The sequence below is a fragment of the Mus musculus genome, chromosome 15, assembly GCF_000001635.26.
Source record: "Mus musculus strain C57BL/6J chromosome 15, GRCm38.p6 C57BL/6J".
NCBI lineage: Eukaryota > Metazoa > Chordata > Mammalia > Rodentia > Muridae > Mus > Mus musculus.
In genome coordinates, this window is record NC_000081.6 from 30,048,883 (window position 1) to 30,064,623 (window position 15,741).

General features: G+C 39.2%; 1 pseudogene; it reads right to left on the reverse strand.

Moving 5' to 3' along the window:
- Nucleotides 1-3,496: 3,496 nt before the first annotated feature.
- On the reverse strand, nt 3,497-3,674 carry Gm26163 (annotated as a pseudogene).
- Nucleotides 3,675-15,741: the final 12,067 nt, after the last annotated feature.

The following is a 15,741-nucleotide window of genomic DNA, read 5'->3' on the forward strand; positions in this document are numbered from 1 at the left end:
CTGGAGGGCATCATCCTGAGTGAGGTAACACATTCACAAAGAAACTCACACAATATGTATTCACTGATAAGTGGATATTAGCCCCAAACCTAGGATACCCAAGATATAAGATATAATTTGCTAAACACATGAAACTCAAGGAGAATGAAGACTGAAGTGTGGACACTATGCCCCTCCTTAGATTTGGGAACAAAACACCCATGGAAGGAGTTACAGAGACGGAGTTTGGAGCTGAGATGAAAGGATGGACCATGTAGAGACTGCCATAGCCATAGCCAGGGATCCACCCCATAATCAGCATCCAAACGCTGACACCATTGCATACACTAGCAAGATTTTATTGAAAGGACGCAGATGTAGCTGTCTCTTGTGAGACTATGCCGGGGCCCAGCAAACACAGAAGTGGATGCTCACAGTCAGCTAATGGATGGATCATAGGGCTCCCAATGGAGGAGCTAGAGAAAGTAGCCAAGGAGCTAAAGGGATCTGCAACCCTATAGGTGGAACAACATTATGAGCTAACCAGTACCCCGGAGCTCTTGACTCTAGCTGCATATATATCAAAAGATGGCCTAGTCGGCCATCACTGGAAAGAGAGGCCCATTGGACTTGCAAACTTTATATGCCCCAGTACAGGGGAATACCAGGGCCAAAAAGGGGGAGTGGGTGGGCAGGGGAGTGGGGGTGGGTGGATATGGGGGACTTTTGGTATAGCATTGGAAATGTAAATGAGTTAAATACCTAATAAAAAATGGAAAAAAATAAATAAATAAATAAATAAATAAGTAATCTTCTTTCACTACATCCATGCCAGCATCTATTAAGATTTGTTTTCCTTTTTAAGAGATTTGTTTTATTTTTAATTATGTGCATATGGGTAGATGGTGCCTTGAAGACTAGAGGTTTTGAATGCCTTGGAACTGGAGTTATAGGTGGCTGTGAGCCGCCTGACATGGAATATGGAATCTAGGAAACTAACTTCAGTCTTCTGGGAGAACAACACATGCTCTTAATAACTAAGTTACCTCTCCAACCCAAAGGAGTAGGTAATCTATCTCTATCTCTCTCTCTTTCTTTCTCTCAGATATGGGTTACCTCAGTTAATGCAATCTTTTCTAGGTCCATTCATTTACCTGAGATTCTCATGATTTCAATTTTCTTTAACATCGAAAACTATTTCATTGTGTCTATGTACACATTTTCATTATCCACTCATCTGTTCAAGGACACTTAAGTTGTTTCCATCTCCTGGCTATTGTAAATCCAGTGGCTATGAACATTGTTGAGCAAGTATCTGTGGAATAGAATGTCAAGTTCTTTGAGCAAATGTCAAGGAGTGTTGTAGCTAGGTCAGATGGTAGATTTCTTTTTAGGTTTTATGCATTCTCCATACTGATTTCTAAAGAGGCTGCATCAGTTTGTAATTATGTTAACAGTAATTAAGCTGTGTGTGTGTGTGTGTGTGTGTGTGTGTGTGTGTGTGTGTGTGGGTGTGTACCTCTTTTCCTTTCCCAAAAAGGTTAGTTGTTTTGTTGATCTTATCCATTCTGGGTGGGGTGAAATGAAACCTTAAAGCTGTTCTAATTTTTCTAATTTGCATTTCTCTAATGTCTAAGGACAATCAACATTTTTGAGGTATTTCTTAGCCAATTTTCTTTTTCTTTTATATTTTTCTTTTATTTCTTCTCTTGAGAACTTTGTGCTCTGTCTTTGTTTCTTTGACTCTTCCCTTTTGTGCATTTATTTGTTTGTTTGTTTGTTTGTTTGTTTTACATCCTGATCATAGCTTCTCATCCAAGTCCCTTCTTCTTACCTCACCTTCTCCCATGTCCCCTTTCTTTCTTTTCAGAGCAGCAGAGTCTGTCTCTGACTGTTACCTGCCTTTAGATCCCTTTCCCCTGAGTAGGATCCCTTGTCTAGCCTCGGTAGATGAAGATACACCTAGTCCTACTGCAACTCCGTTGGTATCCATGTGAGAACTCTTCCTTTTTAAATTTTTGGATATTCTTAGAATTAATCCTCTGTCAGATGTATAATTGACAATGATTCTTTCTCATTCTGTGAGTTTCTCAAGTGCCAAATGTTCTCTTTCATCTGCAGTTCCTAGTTCCTAATCTTCACTCATAAGTATACAAATAGAGTAACCATAGAAACCAGGAAAGTACAAAAGGGCCCAGAGCTTCGAGGGCAGTCCTACCCAGCTACAACACCAATGAAACCGAAATAACCAGCACGGCAAATTATCTGGCAAGCGCATGAAGTGACACTCACGTGTCAGTGGTCACCAACAGAAGTTTAATTGGACTTAAGACCAATTCAACAGGAGGGAAATCATGCCTGTTAGTGGAAACCTAGACAGCTTCCTGGGCCTAGTGAGGCCATGGGCATTAGAAAAGAATCTACTGCCACGATTTGCTAGACAAGCACAATTACTGACGACATTCTAAATCTTACCCTTATTCTCTTGGATAAGTGTAACTCCCACACCTCCTTAAAAAAAATCTCTACAGCAAATAGAGAAATTATATTAAACCACAACTGATCAATGGGACTGCAGATATATCCTGAAATACCGCTCATGAATCTATGGCTCAGGGAATAACACTGAAGAGAGAGCTGAAAGAGTGTAAGAGTCAGAAACTAAGAAATCTGCCGTGAAACAATCTCTCCTACACATACACATACAGTAGACCAATGGACATATGTATGCAGAAGAGGAGAGTTTTCATGACAGGTAACTAATGACAGCTAGAAGGAGAACTGTCCTCTCTTGAGGATGAGACGCCCTTACTGGTTGTCCAATGTATAGTGGTCAGCCCCAAAACCACACACATAAAAACGACAACAGCAGACTCAGTATTTATATATTTGTGTAAGCAGATACATACACATATATCTATATCTTAATAATAATCAAAGGAAAAGAAGCTACCAACTTGAGAGTGTGCATGAAGACATGGAAAGGGCTGGAGGGACATGATACCTGGAACGGGCCAGTGAAAGGAGAAGGAGGGATGAAAGTGATGTAATTCTTTTACATCTATCTAAATATTTTTAATTAAATTTAAAATATTCAGAGTGTTTTTTTCATTAATGGCTAAGTTGAACATTTTAAATATGCAAGTAATTTAAATATTTAAAAAGTATTTCTTAGACATTTACATTTCTTCTTTTCAGTACTTACTCTTATGTTCCACCACCTATTTTTAGTTAAAAAAAAATTTCATGATGTATTTTGATCACATCCCCCACCCCCACTTCATGGTACCTCCCTAACCTCCCAACATCATATTCTTTTCTATGGTCCATTTTTTTATTTGGATTATTAAGTTTCTTGGTCATTTTTCTTAAGTTCTTTCTATGGTCTAGTCACTAATTGTTTGTAAGATATATAGCTGGCAAAGATTTTTTTTCCATTCTATATGCTGCTTTGTCATGACCAGTGTCAGATGGAGTTGTAAGCTGTTCGGGATTTCTTTTTTTTTTTTTTTTTTAAGACTGTTTCCTTCATGATTTGTCTCCTCAGTCATCCTCCACAGGACTCTGAGAAGTCGGAGGAACATGCAGGCACAGACTCGAAGCCCAGCTTCATCTCCAACATTGTGGAAAGGGACTGTACACCACTGGGCTGAACCCTATGTTCCCATAAGCCACTCTTGGGGAATTCTTATTGACACTCAATTTAACATACTCAGTTACCCACAACTGGTGAACTAATTTTTTGGTCAACTTGCCACAAGCTAGAGTCATCTGAAAGGAAGACACCTCAAATAAGAAAATGCCTCCATGAGATCCAGCTGTAAGGCATTTTCTTAATTACTGATTGATGGGGTAGTACCCAGCCTATTATGGGTGGGGCATCTGTGAGCTGGTAGTCCTGAACTCTTTAAGAAAGCAAGCTGGGCAAGCCACGGTAAGCAAGCCAGTAAGCACTTTGGCATCAGCTCCTCTCTCCAGATTCTTACTCTGTTTGAATTGTATCCTGAATTCCTTTAGTGATGGAAGATGGATGTGGTAACAAGCATTTAGCCAAATTAACCCTTTCTTCCCCAACTCCTTGTTGACCATGGTGTTTCATATTAGCAATAATAACCTGAAGTAAGGCAATTTGTCCATTTTCTTTCTTTCTTTTTTGATGTATTTGTTATTATACATAAGTACACTGTAGCTGACTTCAGATGCACCAGAAGAGGGTGTCCGATCTCATTACAGGTGGTTGTGAGCCACCATGTGGTTGCTGGGATTTGAACTCATTAAGAGCAGTCAGTGCTCTTACTCGCTGAGCCATCTGGCCAGCCCCCCCACCCCACCCCAATTTATTTCTTGGAGCAAGATCTATGCCTCTGATGTTTCAAAGCCTAGATGACTGTTTACTACTATTCTCATGTTTAATATCACACACAGGTTTACAGAAATGGAAGGCAAAAGCCTATTGCTGAAGATACAAGATTCTCGAGGCAGAGAGTATGGAGATATAAAGTGGGTACTGACTCTGAAACTTCATTCCCTACTGGTTAGCTTTCACGGTGAGAGTCATGCCATGCAGACTAGGGTATTAGAAGACCAACCAACAGCTGTGCCTCCTGTGAGTGTCAGTATTAACTGACCTGGCAAAATATGCGCATTTGATCCATAGTCACATGAACCTCGGAACAATAACCACCCATTCGCTTATTGGATTTGAGTAGTGATTTACAAATTGGAACTCACACTGATACTGTTAACCAGGCCAAGAATCCATAGCTAGCTAGAATGTAGGGCCTAGGGAAGAACCCTCTCCAACTATTTTGCTAAGTGAAAATACTACCAAATTACCCTTTAAATAGTCTTCTTTGTCCCCATTAATGACTATAGTTCTCAAACTATATAGGAGATGCTCCTATTTGCAACGGATCAAAATTAATATACATACTCACAATACTCATTCCTCAGACTTATTCCTAAACTGCTTATTCCCAAGTAGGACATTCATACCATAAACCTTCCTCCCATGAAAAAGGGGAGCAAAAGATTGAAATAGCCAAAGGTTTTGGAGACAGGCTGTAAGACAGTGTTATCTATACCTGATATAGCACATAAATAATCACAGCAACCATTGGTGTGTTCAGAAGATCTGCTCAATGTCTAGCCTGAAGAAATTACAGCACAAAGTCCCACCCCCTCTTAAAGGACTACCAGTGACTGATGGCTACTGAAGAATTGGGAGGCTTCTTCAGAGAGGTGGCCCCTTGTGAGTAACCCAGGCCCCAGTAGAAGGCTCTGTACTGACCCAGGTCCTATCAACACTGAGTGGGTTCAGTGGAGTTGGGAAGGAAAAGTGGTGACAGGATAGGAGAAATTAGCGGGAAGGAACAGGAGTGGGTGTGACCAAACACATTGCACACAAGAACAAAACTGTTAAAAATAGGAGTGGTCCTACTGTGCTGACAAGGAGGAAGAAATATTTAAGGAATTTTTAAAATTGAAATACTCTGAACTATAAAGCTACTCAGACAGGATATTTGTATTATAAAAAATTCCCTTTTATAACACAATCACAAAAGTACTCAAATGATATGTACTCACTGATAAGTGGATATTAGCCCAGAAACTTAGTATACCCGAGATATAAGATACAATTTGCAAAACACATGAAACTGAAGAAGAACGAAGACCAAAGTGTGGACACTTTGCTCCTTCTTATAATTGGAAACAATCACCCATGGAAGGAGTTACAGAGACAAAGGTTGGAGCTGAGACAAAAGGTTGGACCATCTAGAGACTGCCATATCCAGGGATCCATCCCATAATTAGCCTCCAAACGATGACACCATTGCATACACTAGCAAGCGTTGGCTGAAAGGACCCTGATATAGCTGTCTCTTGTGAGACTAGGCCGGTGCCTAGCAAACACATAAGTGGATGCTCACAGTCAGCTATTGGATGAAGCACAGGGCCCCCAATGGAGGAGCTAGAGAATGTATCCAAGGAGCTAAAGAGATCTGCAACCCTGTAGGTGCAACAACATTATGAACTACCCAGTACTCCGGAGCTCTTGACTCTAGCTGCATATGTATCAAAAGATGGCCTAGTCGGCCATCACTGCAAAGAGAGGCCCATTGGACACGCAAACTTTATATGCCCCAGTACAGGGAAATGCCAGGGCCAAAAAATGGGAATGGATGGGTAGGGAAGGGGGGGAGGATATGGGGGACATTTGGGATAGCATTCTAAATGTAATTGAGGAAAATACGTAATAATAAAAATATTTTAAAAATTCCCTTTTAGCAATAGATTCAGAAAGTTAGTAAATATTTTGAGAAGTCACAGAAATAAGGAATGATGTTGATCCTGATGAGCATGGCTAATCTTTAGATATCTTTCTTGGAGTCTGAAGCAGTGAAAGACAATAAAGGAATCTGAAGGTGAATGAACAGCACAAACTAATATGCAATGTTCTACGTAAAATACATAAAACCACCCTGTTATCAGCACAGTCCCATGAGCAATTAATTGTGGAGGAGGTGGGAATGTAGACAAAATAGAAAATAGTGTTAAAAACAAATCCTGGCATTCTGTTGCAAGCAAGAACATTCATGAAGAATTTGTTTTACAGCAGACAGTTACCATGAGATTGCAAGGTAGAGAAACATGCCTGTCTTAGATCCCACAGTGATGAGAGCTGAGTCTCAAGTAAACTTAGGCTAGGACCATAAACAAATGGACATGTAAGCTATCATTATAACAAAAAATTTTAGGGGAAAAGTGTGTATTAGCATAGCAGACTGTGACTGTGATGTTGAAGACTGGGGAAATTAAAGTAAAAACATAACTTTAAAAAAATTAAGGAACAGAGAAATTGGTATTTGGGCTCTAAATGTACTAAGGACAAAAAGTCCAGAAACTGATTCCTTTGCAGTCCTCGCTGTGAGTGAAGAAAACCCATCATTCTAGGAAAGCAGAATGTTCCCTGGCATTACCTCTAACATCACCATCCCACAGTGGGTTGTTTCTTGGGCCTACTGAGGGTGCAGGAGGTACCTCTGTTCGGGGCATCCCATAAAGGGTTACATAAAGCCATTTCCTGCACGAGTGCTACATGGAGCCAGTTGGAAATCTGCCACACGCAGGAGCAAAGTGGCACCTCATAGGACCATACGGGCCCAGAATGTGTTCTCAAGTGACCTGAGTAATTAATGGATGGTATCTAGAAGGATACAGTCAGCTTGACCTTCTGCAGTTGCCCACAATTTAATGTATCTTCAATCCTCCTTGAGTGACTCTAAGTGTGCTCTCTTTCGTGAAGCCTGACCATAGATTAAGCAAACCTTCCCATTGGCAGCAAGCTCCTTTTTCCTTGATAGAGTGTCCTAAAAGGTGATTATGTTATTTCAGGAAATAACCTAAGATCACCTAGCTAATCTCCTTAGACAGTAAGATCTATGCTTCTTCCATCTTGGTTCCTAGTCATTTCTTCCCTTTCTCTTGTGCCCTTCTGAGGAGATGCAGCATGGCTTGCAAACCTACAGTAAAAGGAATTTTGGAGTATGATCCTTGCAAGAAAGTAGCACCAAGCTATGAGCTGCAACCTGCCTCACTGACTTACACTGGGGGGGGGGGGGGATGCATTCTTTCTTGTATGAATCTGAATCGAGAAAGATGGGAAGAAAACTTGAGAATGAGCCATGATGTACAAAAGGCATGCTTTATGGAAGATTGAGTGCTCAGGAACTCCAGAGTCCTATGACGCTTCAGGAACAACTATGTAGGAAAGAAAGACAATTGCTAATGAACAAGGAGAAAAAAATAGTGGGCAAAGGAGAGGGAAATCCAGTGTGCTGCATTAGTCTGTTCAGACTGTAATAACATGTGAAGACTAATACACTGAGCATTGAAAGCAACACGAACATATGCACACTTTTCACTGCTGAGTCTCTAAGGTGAATATACAGTAGTCCAGAGTTGGTACAAGCCCTCTGTTGGGTCTCAGATACTAACTTCTCCCTGCATTCTTACATGATGGAGAGAGGAAGAACCTCTCTGCAGCCTTCTTTTTAAGGGTACTAAGCCCACTGACTATAGTCTTTATGACTTCTCCACCTCCCAAAGGTCACATCTCTGAACATCATCACCTAGGAAGTAAGAATTCCAGCATGTCAGTGTTCTTTGAGTGGGGAACACTAACAGACCATAATATCTAACAATCTATGAGCAGCATAATGTCCTCATCCATCCCTCCATTCCCCCATTCAACTTCCCAGAAAACATCTGGGGGGGGGGGGAATGGTAAGAATGGATGAGGTATGCAAAAACAAGCTGGGAAAAGTGAACTAGAAAGAGATGACCAGTACTTAAATGATAAAAGAGCAGTTTAGGCCTTAGTCTCCAAGTGGCAGCCCTGAGACATGTCCCCTACTTTCTTTATATTGATCCCTTAGGCTCCTCTGTAGTCCTTCCATGAGTCTCTTTCATGACTTGGCTCAAGAGACTCTCTTATTCTGCAGACAATAAAATAGTATTATCATTTTCTTATTTTATTAGTGATATTGTGTATTTACTTATGAAAATATATTCTGTAAATAACTGCATTTGTTATAGTATTATGTCTTCTAAACCAAATGTGATATCTCAGTTAAAACTCCCAAATCACCTTTTAGCAACAAGAATGTGAGATTAAATTTGTTTTTATAATTGTAGTTAAAACTTTACCAAAGAAAAGAGCCTCTCCTAAAAACATTACAAGAATGCTGCCTGCTTTGCAGCAAAATATTTGAATAATTAAAAGGTGCTTCTGCTTTAATGACTAGGATAAATTTTACTTTAACTTACTTTTTATATGAAATGAAAAAAATTACTTATTCAGTTTTCTGTTCCAAAATTTTCATGGATGAAATCAATATTTCATCTATGAATTTGTTTGTATGGTAATATACAATTACAATTTCAATGCAAATCTTTTTGTCCTAATTGCAGTATATTTTACTAGTTATACATTTGGGTTTGACATGTATGTTTATTAATGTACTTGGAAATACATAAACTATATTCTAACTATATATATGTAAATACACATATATATGTGTGTGTGTGTGTGTATTCACATTTACACAGAATGGACATATTTGTTTAATAACAGAAAAATGTTCACTGATTACCAAAACATCAGGCTTTTTTGCTGTGAATATAGGTTTTTCAGTGCCCATTGTACTTAGTGATATTGATTGTAATAATAAAACAATCTCCCACCCCTCCCTAAAGAGAAAGGAGAATGTATAAATATATAAAGAGTGGCACACACGTATACCACTTTGCAAGACTCATATACATCACACTTGAAAAACAAAAGTTTTTCTTTCACTGAAGTACTATCATGGGGGTTACTAAAAATTAAACACATAAATCCCTTGAGGATAGAAGGGCATAGCCATTATCTTATAGCAATAGAATGTTAGATGGGAGAAAGATTGATAGAAACGATTAAAAATAAGAAGCTAAAATCTAAGTAAGGTCAAAAGGAAATTAAAGGAGATAGATCCATGTCTGTGTGAATCAACCCTATCTCAAGTTCAGTATGTATATGATATTATATGTTATGACATATAGTATATGATGTGATATGTGATAAATGATATATGATACATGACATGTGATACATGATATGTGATATATGATATATAATGTATTATGTAACATATAATATATAATACATATACATATAAGATATAATCTCACAGTTATATCTGGGCTTGGTTAATATCCTTGATCTTTTCTCAGCTTTTTAGAATCTATGAGACTCAAGAGTGCTTCCTGATATTCTCAATAGCTGACCCAAAGAAGATTCTTCTAAAGTGATCTCTAAATATCTGATATTTGATTCCTACATTCTGTTCCTACATTTGAACGTGTGTGTGTGTAACTTCTATAATTTTGGGATTATGGGTACTGTCAGGCCATTCATTGGATTGTTCCTCTTGTTATGTTGTAACGATCCAAAGACTTTGAAAATATACACTGTGAAAGAAGAGAGGGAAGAGAACAACAGCTTTTCAGAGTCTTTAAATCTGATAATTAGTCCAAATATATAATAATTATACTTGTGAAAAGTTAATTAACAAAATTAAATTGGCAGCAGTAAATTAACAAATATACATTTGATTATATTTCACATCTTTAAAATGAATGCCTTATTAAACTGGTCACTAGGGATATTTAAATTTCTAAAGTTTGCATGGGTTTCAAGAACATTGAAATTATAAAAGCAAAAAGGATATGCACACTTTATATCCTATCCTCCAGAGTAATAGTGAACGTTGCTCTAGTCAGCTATCCTAGTACCACAAAAAATATTTAATATGCAGTAAGGTCCTAAAGACACTCAAACAATGCCAGTTCCCTCGGTTAACTTTAAGAACCCTAAGAACCTATTGCTAAGTAAGCGAATAGAAGATGGACAAATTAGGATGGTAGTCACTTAGAAGCTTCATCCATGTGGACCACTTCTCATGGTGCTAGAAGGAGCTATGCAGAATCTTGGAGGTTAAGCAATCATCAGTCATAGCCATCTGTGACCGTGTGAGCTAATGTGGGGCAAGTGGACGAGACCACCAGACAGAAGAACTGGTAAGGTTGAGCAGGCTCAAAACCCAGGGAATCTCAGAATTGAGGATAGCAGGCATGGAGCAAACACCATAACCCCAACACCCCATGGAGAGAACCATGACAATCTTCAGGCAGCATAAAAACCTGGAGTTCTCCATGCTAATGAGATATCTAGATAGTGTTCAGGCAATGAACTTCCTTTCCTGGGCATTCCTTCCTGCAAAAGATTTCTAATCCCTAGTTCACCCTGAGTAAGGTGTATGCATTTACATCTGCCATCATATAAGACATTTTGGACAAGCAAGGACTATCTCATTCATCAAGGACCATGGTGGGGGCACCTAAATTTCTCAACGAAGGCCTTCTCTCTTCCAGTCCTCTGTACTCTCAGCACTCACTAGGAAACAAACTGGATTCGACCATGGTGGCTCAGCCTTTCCCTTCCTGCCTTGCGCACAGCTGCTCTGAGAGGAAACATGGATCCTCTGACACTTTTTCAATCCCGGCAGTTTGCCAGTGGTGCCTGGGTACACATGAGACTGGGAACCACAGCATCTGTCTCAAACTCTGCTGTTTCTCACTCGTGAAACGCAGATGAGGACCCCTATTTCAAACTGTTCTGCATTCCCTGAACAGCTTGTCAGCCGCACTCAAGCAACCCAGCAGCAAGGCACTCAGCCCAGCAAGCAAAAGCAATGCCCAGATTTACAGGACATAGACACTGCTATAATATCATTGAAGTAACCAACCACTTTCCATTTATATTTAAGTCCCTGTCTACAAGATGAATCCATACCTCGCACCACATCAATTAGGCTAAGAACTTACAGCTAGACAGATTGCAGACCCTAGGAGGGAACTAGCTACTTCTAGTCAGCTAAATAAAAATAGTGGTTAACTAACCCTTAATGAGCCCCTAAACAAACCTATTATTATAGCTCATACATTAAGCCTCTTTCTTTCTCAGCCCATCAGAGAAGTTTCTATTTGCAGTCTATGGTTATTAACAGATAGCCACAAATGGCCAAGGTGCAGAGAATAAGACCTTATATGGAAGCTTCATCCTCAAGCAAAGACTCAGAGGACATTGTAGCAGAAGAGGCTGAGATATTTAAGAGCTAGAGGTGGTAGATAAGTACAAGGAAAGAGTGCTTTCCAGACACAGCAGCCAGGAGCCATCTAGGAGAAGCTAAAAGCTGGCAGGTGATCTTCCTGAGATGGTTTCACTGTGGACTGTAAACCACGATGAGTGAGCCCTTCAAGGCAAGGCCGAAGGGACAACATCTTAGGATGGATTCCTATTAATATGCCTTTCCTGTGTGTGTGTGTGTGTGTGTATAATATACTATATATAGTATATACAATATATAGTATATATATGTGTGTGTATATATGTATGTATGTGTGTGTATGTGTGTGTGTGTGTGTGTATGTATATATATCACTAGGTATTAGCCCACCCTTTTAGGCAGATTCCCTTCAGATCAATGAAGATGTACTGTCTTGTGATGTAATATATAGAAATAGATGATTTCTTAATTCTTAATGATGATCCTATCAGAATTTCTAAAATTATACTGGTAATTATTAAGCCCTTTATAATAGGACTGCTATTAAATCCCTCTCCAATGTGAAAACTGCAGTTAGAACTCTGCCAATCTTCATGTGTCATGAGTTAATTGCTTCCAAGATAGAAAGCAGGCATTTACAACATGGAATGTATTCCTTAGAGCTGTAAAACTATTAACCAAAGGTCATAAAAGGAAAAGAATAATTTATTGTAAGTTCAAGGACAGAAGATAAAATATTGACTGGGTCCATCTATATAAAACTTCAATGTTTAGTCACAAAACGTATAGTTTTAGGCTCTGGATTAACCTGTGGAGTCAGTGACAGACAATGAATGTCTAGCTAGATAAGTAGTAGTATGAGAAACACATGTAAACATCTCTATCTTAAACTTCTTATTCAGTTTATGATTTTTGCTTATGTTTGAACTTTTATAAGGAAAAAAAAAGCACAGGATGCTAGGAAAAACCATGTGATCTATTCTCCTAGAAAAGATACAAAAAACTAGGAATGATTACATTACAGCAGAAGGAGAGAGCAAGATTAGGAGGCAGAAGGAAAAGACAGGAGAATAGACCAACTTAGAAATTAAGAAAGCATATAGTCTGATAGGTTTCCCCCTATTACTTTCCCTTAGAAATTAAGATTATAATTCTTTTTTTAAAGTGTCTCTCTTTTTTATTTCTTCCTGTGAGCAACTTTCCCTAGTTTACAGGGAGTTAAACAACCTCTCAGCCTCAAGGCCTGGCCTTCAGAATTCCTGCAGAGAAAAGACCAAAAGGATCTCTTGACTTAATCCCCTGCTGTTAATGCAAAAGGTGTCAGTATATCCAGAGCCCTTAGCTTCTGGCCTCAGAGTAACTTCAAGTCAAGACAGGAAAAGCAACCCTAGTCTCTTGAAAGACTGTCTTGCCTGCCAATGCTCTTTCCCTCAGCTACCTTCATGAGAACCAGAGCCTCCTGTGACACTGTGAGCAAGCATCTGTTGTGATAGCATGCACAAAATCTCTGCAAGCCTAGAACAGACCAAATCCCTACACGCACAGTAAAGCTGGGCATGAACTTTTGTGCCCAGTCAAAGAGATATTGGCAATTCTAAGAGAGGAAGGTATGCTTTCTCCAAATGTATAGCCACTTAGAAGTAGATCACATGCTCACAGTCAGCTAATGGATGGATCACAGGGCTCCCAATGGAGGAGCTAGAGAAAGTAGCCAAGGAGCTAAAGGGATCTGCAACCCTATAGGTGGAACAACATTATGAACTAACCAGTACCCCGGAGCTCTTGACTCTAGCTGCATATGTATCAAAAGATGGCCTAGTCGGCCATCACTGGAAAGAGAGGCCCATTGGACACGCAAACTTTATATGCCCCAGTACAGGGGAACGCCAGGGCCAAAAAGGGGGAGTGGGTGGGTAGGGGAGTGGGGGTGGGTGGGTATGGGGGACTTTTGGTATAGCATTGGAAATGTAAATGAGCTAAATACCTAATAAAAATGGGAAAAAAATAAAAAATAAATGCTCACCGCAAAAAAAAAAAAAAAAAAAAAAAAAAAAGAAGTAGATCACATTTCAGGGGAAGGTCAGACATACAGGGACAAAATTACATTGATGGGGAAAAGCAAGCAAAAATGACCTAGCTTTGAATAACATGGGAAGGGAGAATGAACCTGGAAAATTTAAGTCAGAGCAAACCCCCTTGGATCGAGGAAAAAGCAAGGAGATATGACGTCCCAACTGTAATAAAGAAGACATCAGCAATCAATAGCTGCTGAAAGAGATAAAGTCATATTCTTTATGAATGTAGCTGTCACTGCATTCTTAAAGTCAACCACACTCTAGTGGACAGCTACATAAGCAAGAATATTTGGGCAGCACAGTTAGACTTGGTCAATTATTAAACAAATACAAAGTTGGAAGGGTAGGGGAGGTGGGGTGGATCTGGGAGTGATTAAAGATAGGGATGAGATGACCAACACCTATTGTATGAAACTCTCAAAGAACTAATAAAAATATCAATGAAAAATAAATAAACAAAAATAATGAGTTAGCGTGTGCTAGCCTATAATATAATTGGACAGGCAATCCAATTAAGGTAAGAAAGCAAGCAGATCTTCTATGGCTTCTCCTAAATTATACATACAGTGCAATAGATAAGATGTTTCCAAAGGAATTTTGTTCACACATCTGTCAGCCAATCCTGACCAGTTCAGCTCAATCTCTAAATGCTCTACATGAGAACACTTCCCTGGGTTTGTTGTACATAGCCACAGAAGTCAGGGCTGCTTGGGAGTAAGGATGGAGGATCTCCCTTTAGGTCTAGAATTAAATTCTCCACACTCCGCTAAATTATGTGAATTGAAGCAGACCATAGCACTAGCGCTAACTGAGTGGACACTGGTCAAGAGGACAGAAATTAAATTCTGTCCCTTAAAGGAGAAACAAAGATGCTCCTAGAGAAAAGGCAAAATAAAACTGGTGAGAACTTGTGGCCCATTTAAAAAATTCAAGTAATGAGGCTTACTGAGTAATTGGAACCTCAAGAGGAACCAAGAGACACTGAGAGACTTGGGACCACATACTCAACAACAAACATGCTTTACATATGTATAATATGTAGCTTCCTCGTGTATACATGCGTATTTGGGAGTGAGTCCCTGAGGCAGCTAACTCCTCTGAAACTAAGAAATGCAGGAGGCAGACCATCAATAGGCACAAGATCACAGTCACATCAGCATCATGAAAAGCACAAGCAATCTGATTTCATCTGAACAGTAAACTGCAAGAAAAAAAATAAAAATTAAATTAAAGAAGCTATAAACGGAGAAGGGAAAGCAAAACTGTCTTATTTGCAGAAAATAACTCCCTGCGTAGAAAGATCTAATAGAATCTAACTATAAAGTATTATGATGAATAATATGTGCTGTGTGGAATATCAATAGAAAGTGTGGTATTTCTTTACAAAGCAATAAGAAGAAAATCCAATTAACAATGTCCTTTACCATAGCAACATAGGTGCAATATCTGAGAAGATAATCAAATAACACTTGGTAAGAACGCAGTATAACTTTTAAAAGACCAAAAAGAGAAGAAAAAAAAGTCTTTACGAAAAGACATTAGCTTGACATATTTATTTTATTTTTACTTTCTATTGTATTTTCTTTATTTGGTAAAATATGCACCGGCTGCATCTGTGAACACACTCGAGCGCGCGCGCGCGCGCACACACACACAGCCTGAAGTGAAGCACCAAAGGACATCTTACAGGTGTTGGTTCTCCCAGTCCACCTTGTGGGCTCCTGTATTGAGGTCAGGTCATCAGACTTGGTGGCAAACACGTTTATCCATGCCACATCTCATCATCCCATGTTGACATATTTAAAATGAGGTTTAAGTATGTCTGTAATCCTGAGCTGTGTATTAAAGCAACTTCAAACCGAGTGAGAACCAAAATGTGGACAGATATTTCAATAGAGAAAGAATATGAAAGAGACCACAAAAGGCCTAGAAACTCAGAAGGATGGTAGGGCAACTAGACAGGTCAGCCAAGCAGGGAGAAACAAGGAAATCAAGATCAGGGAGAGAAAGGAAAGGAA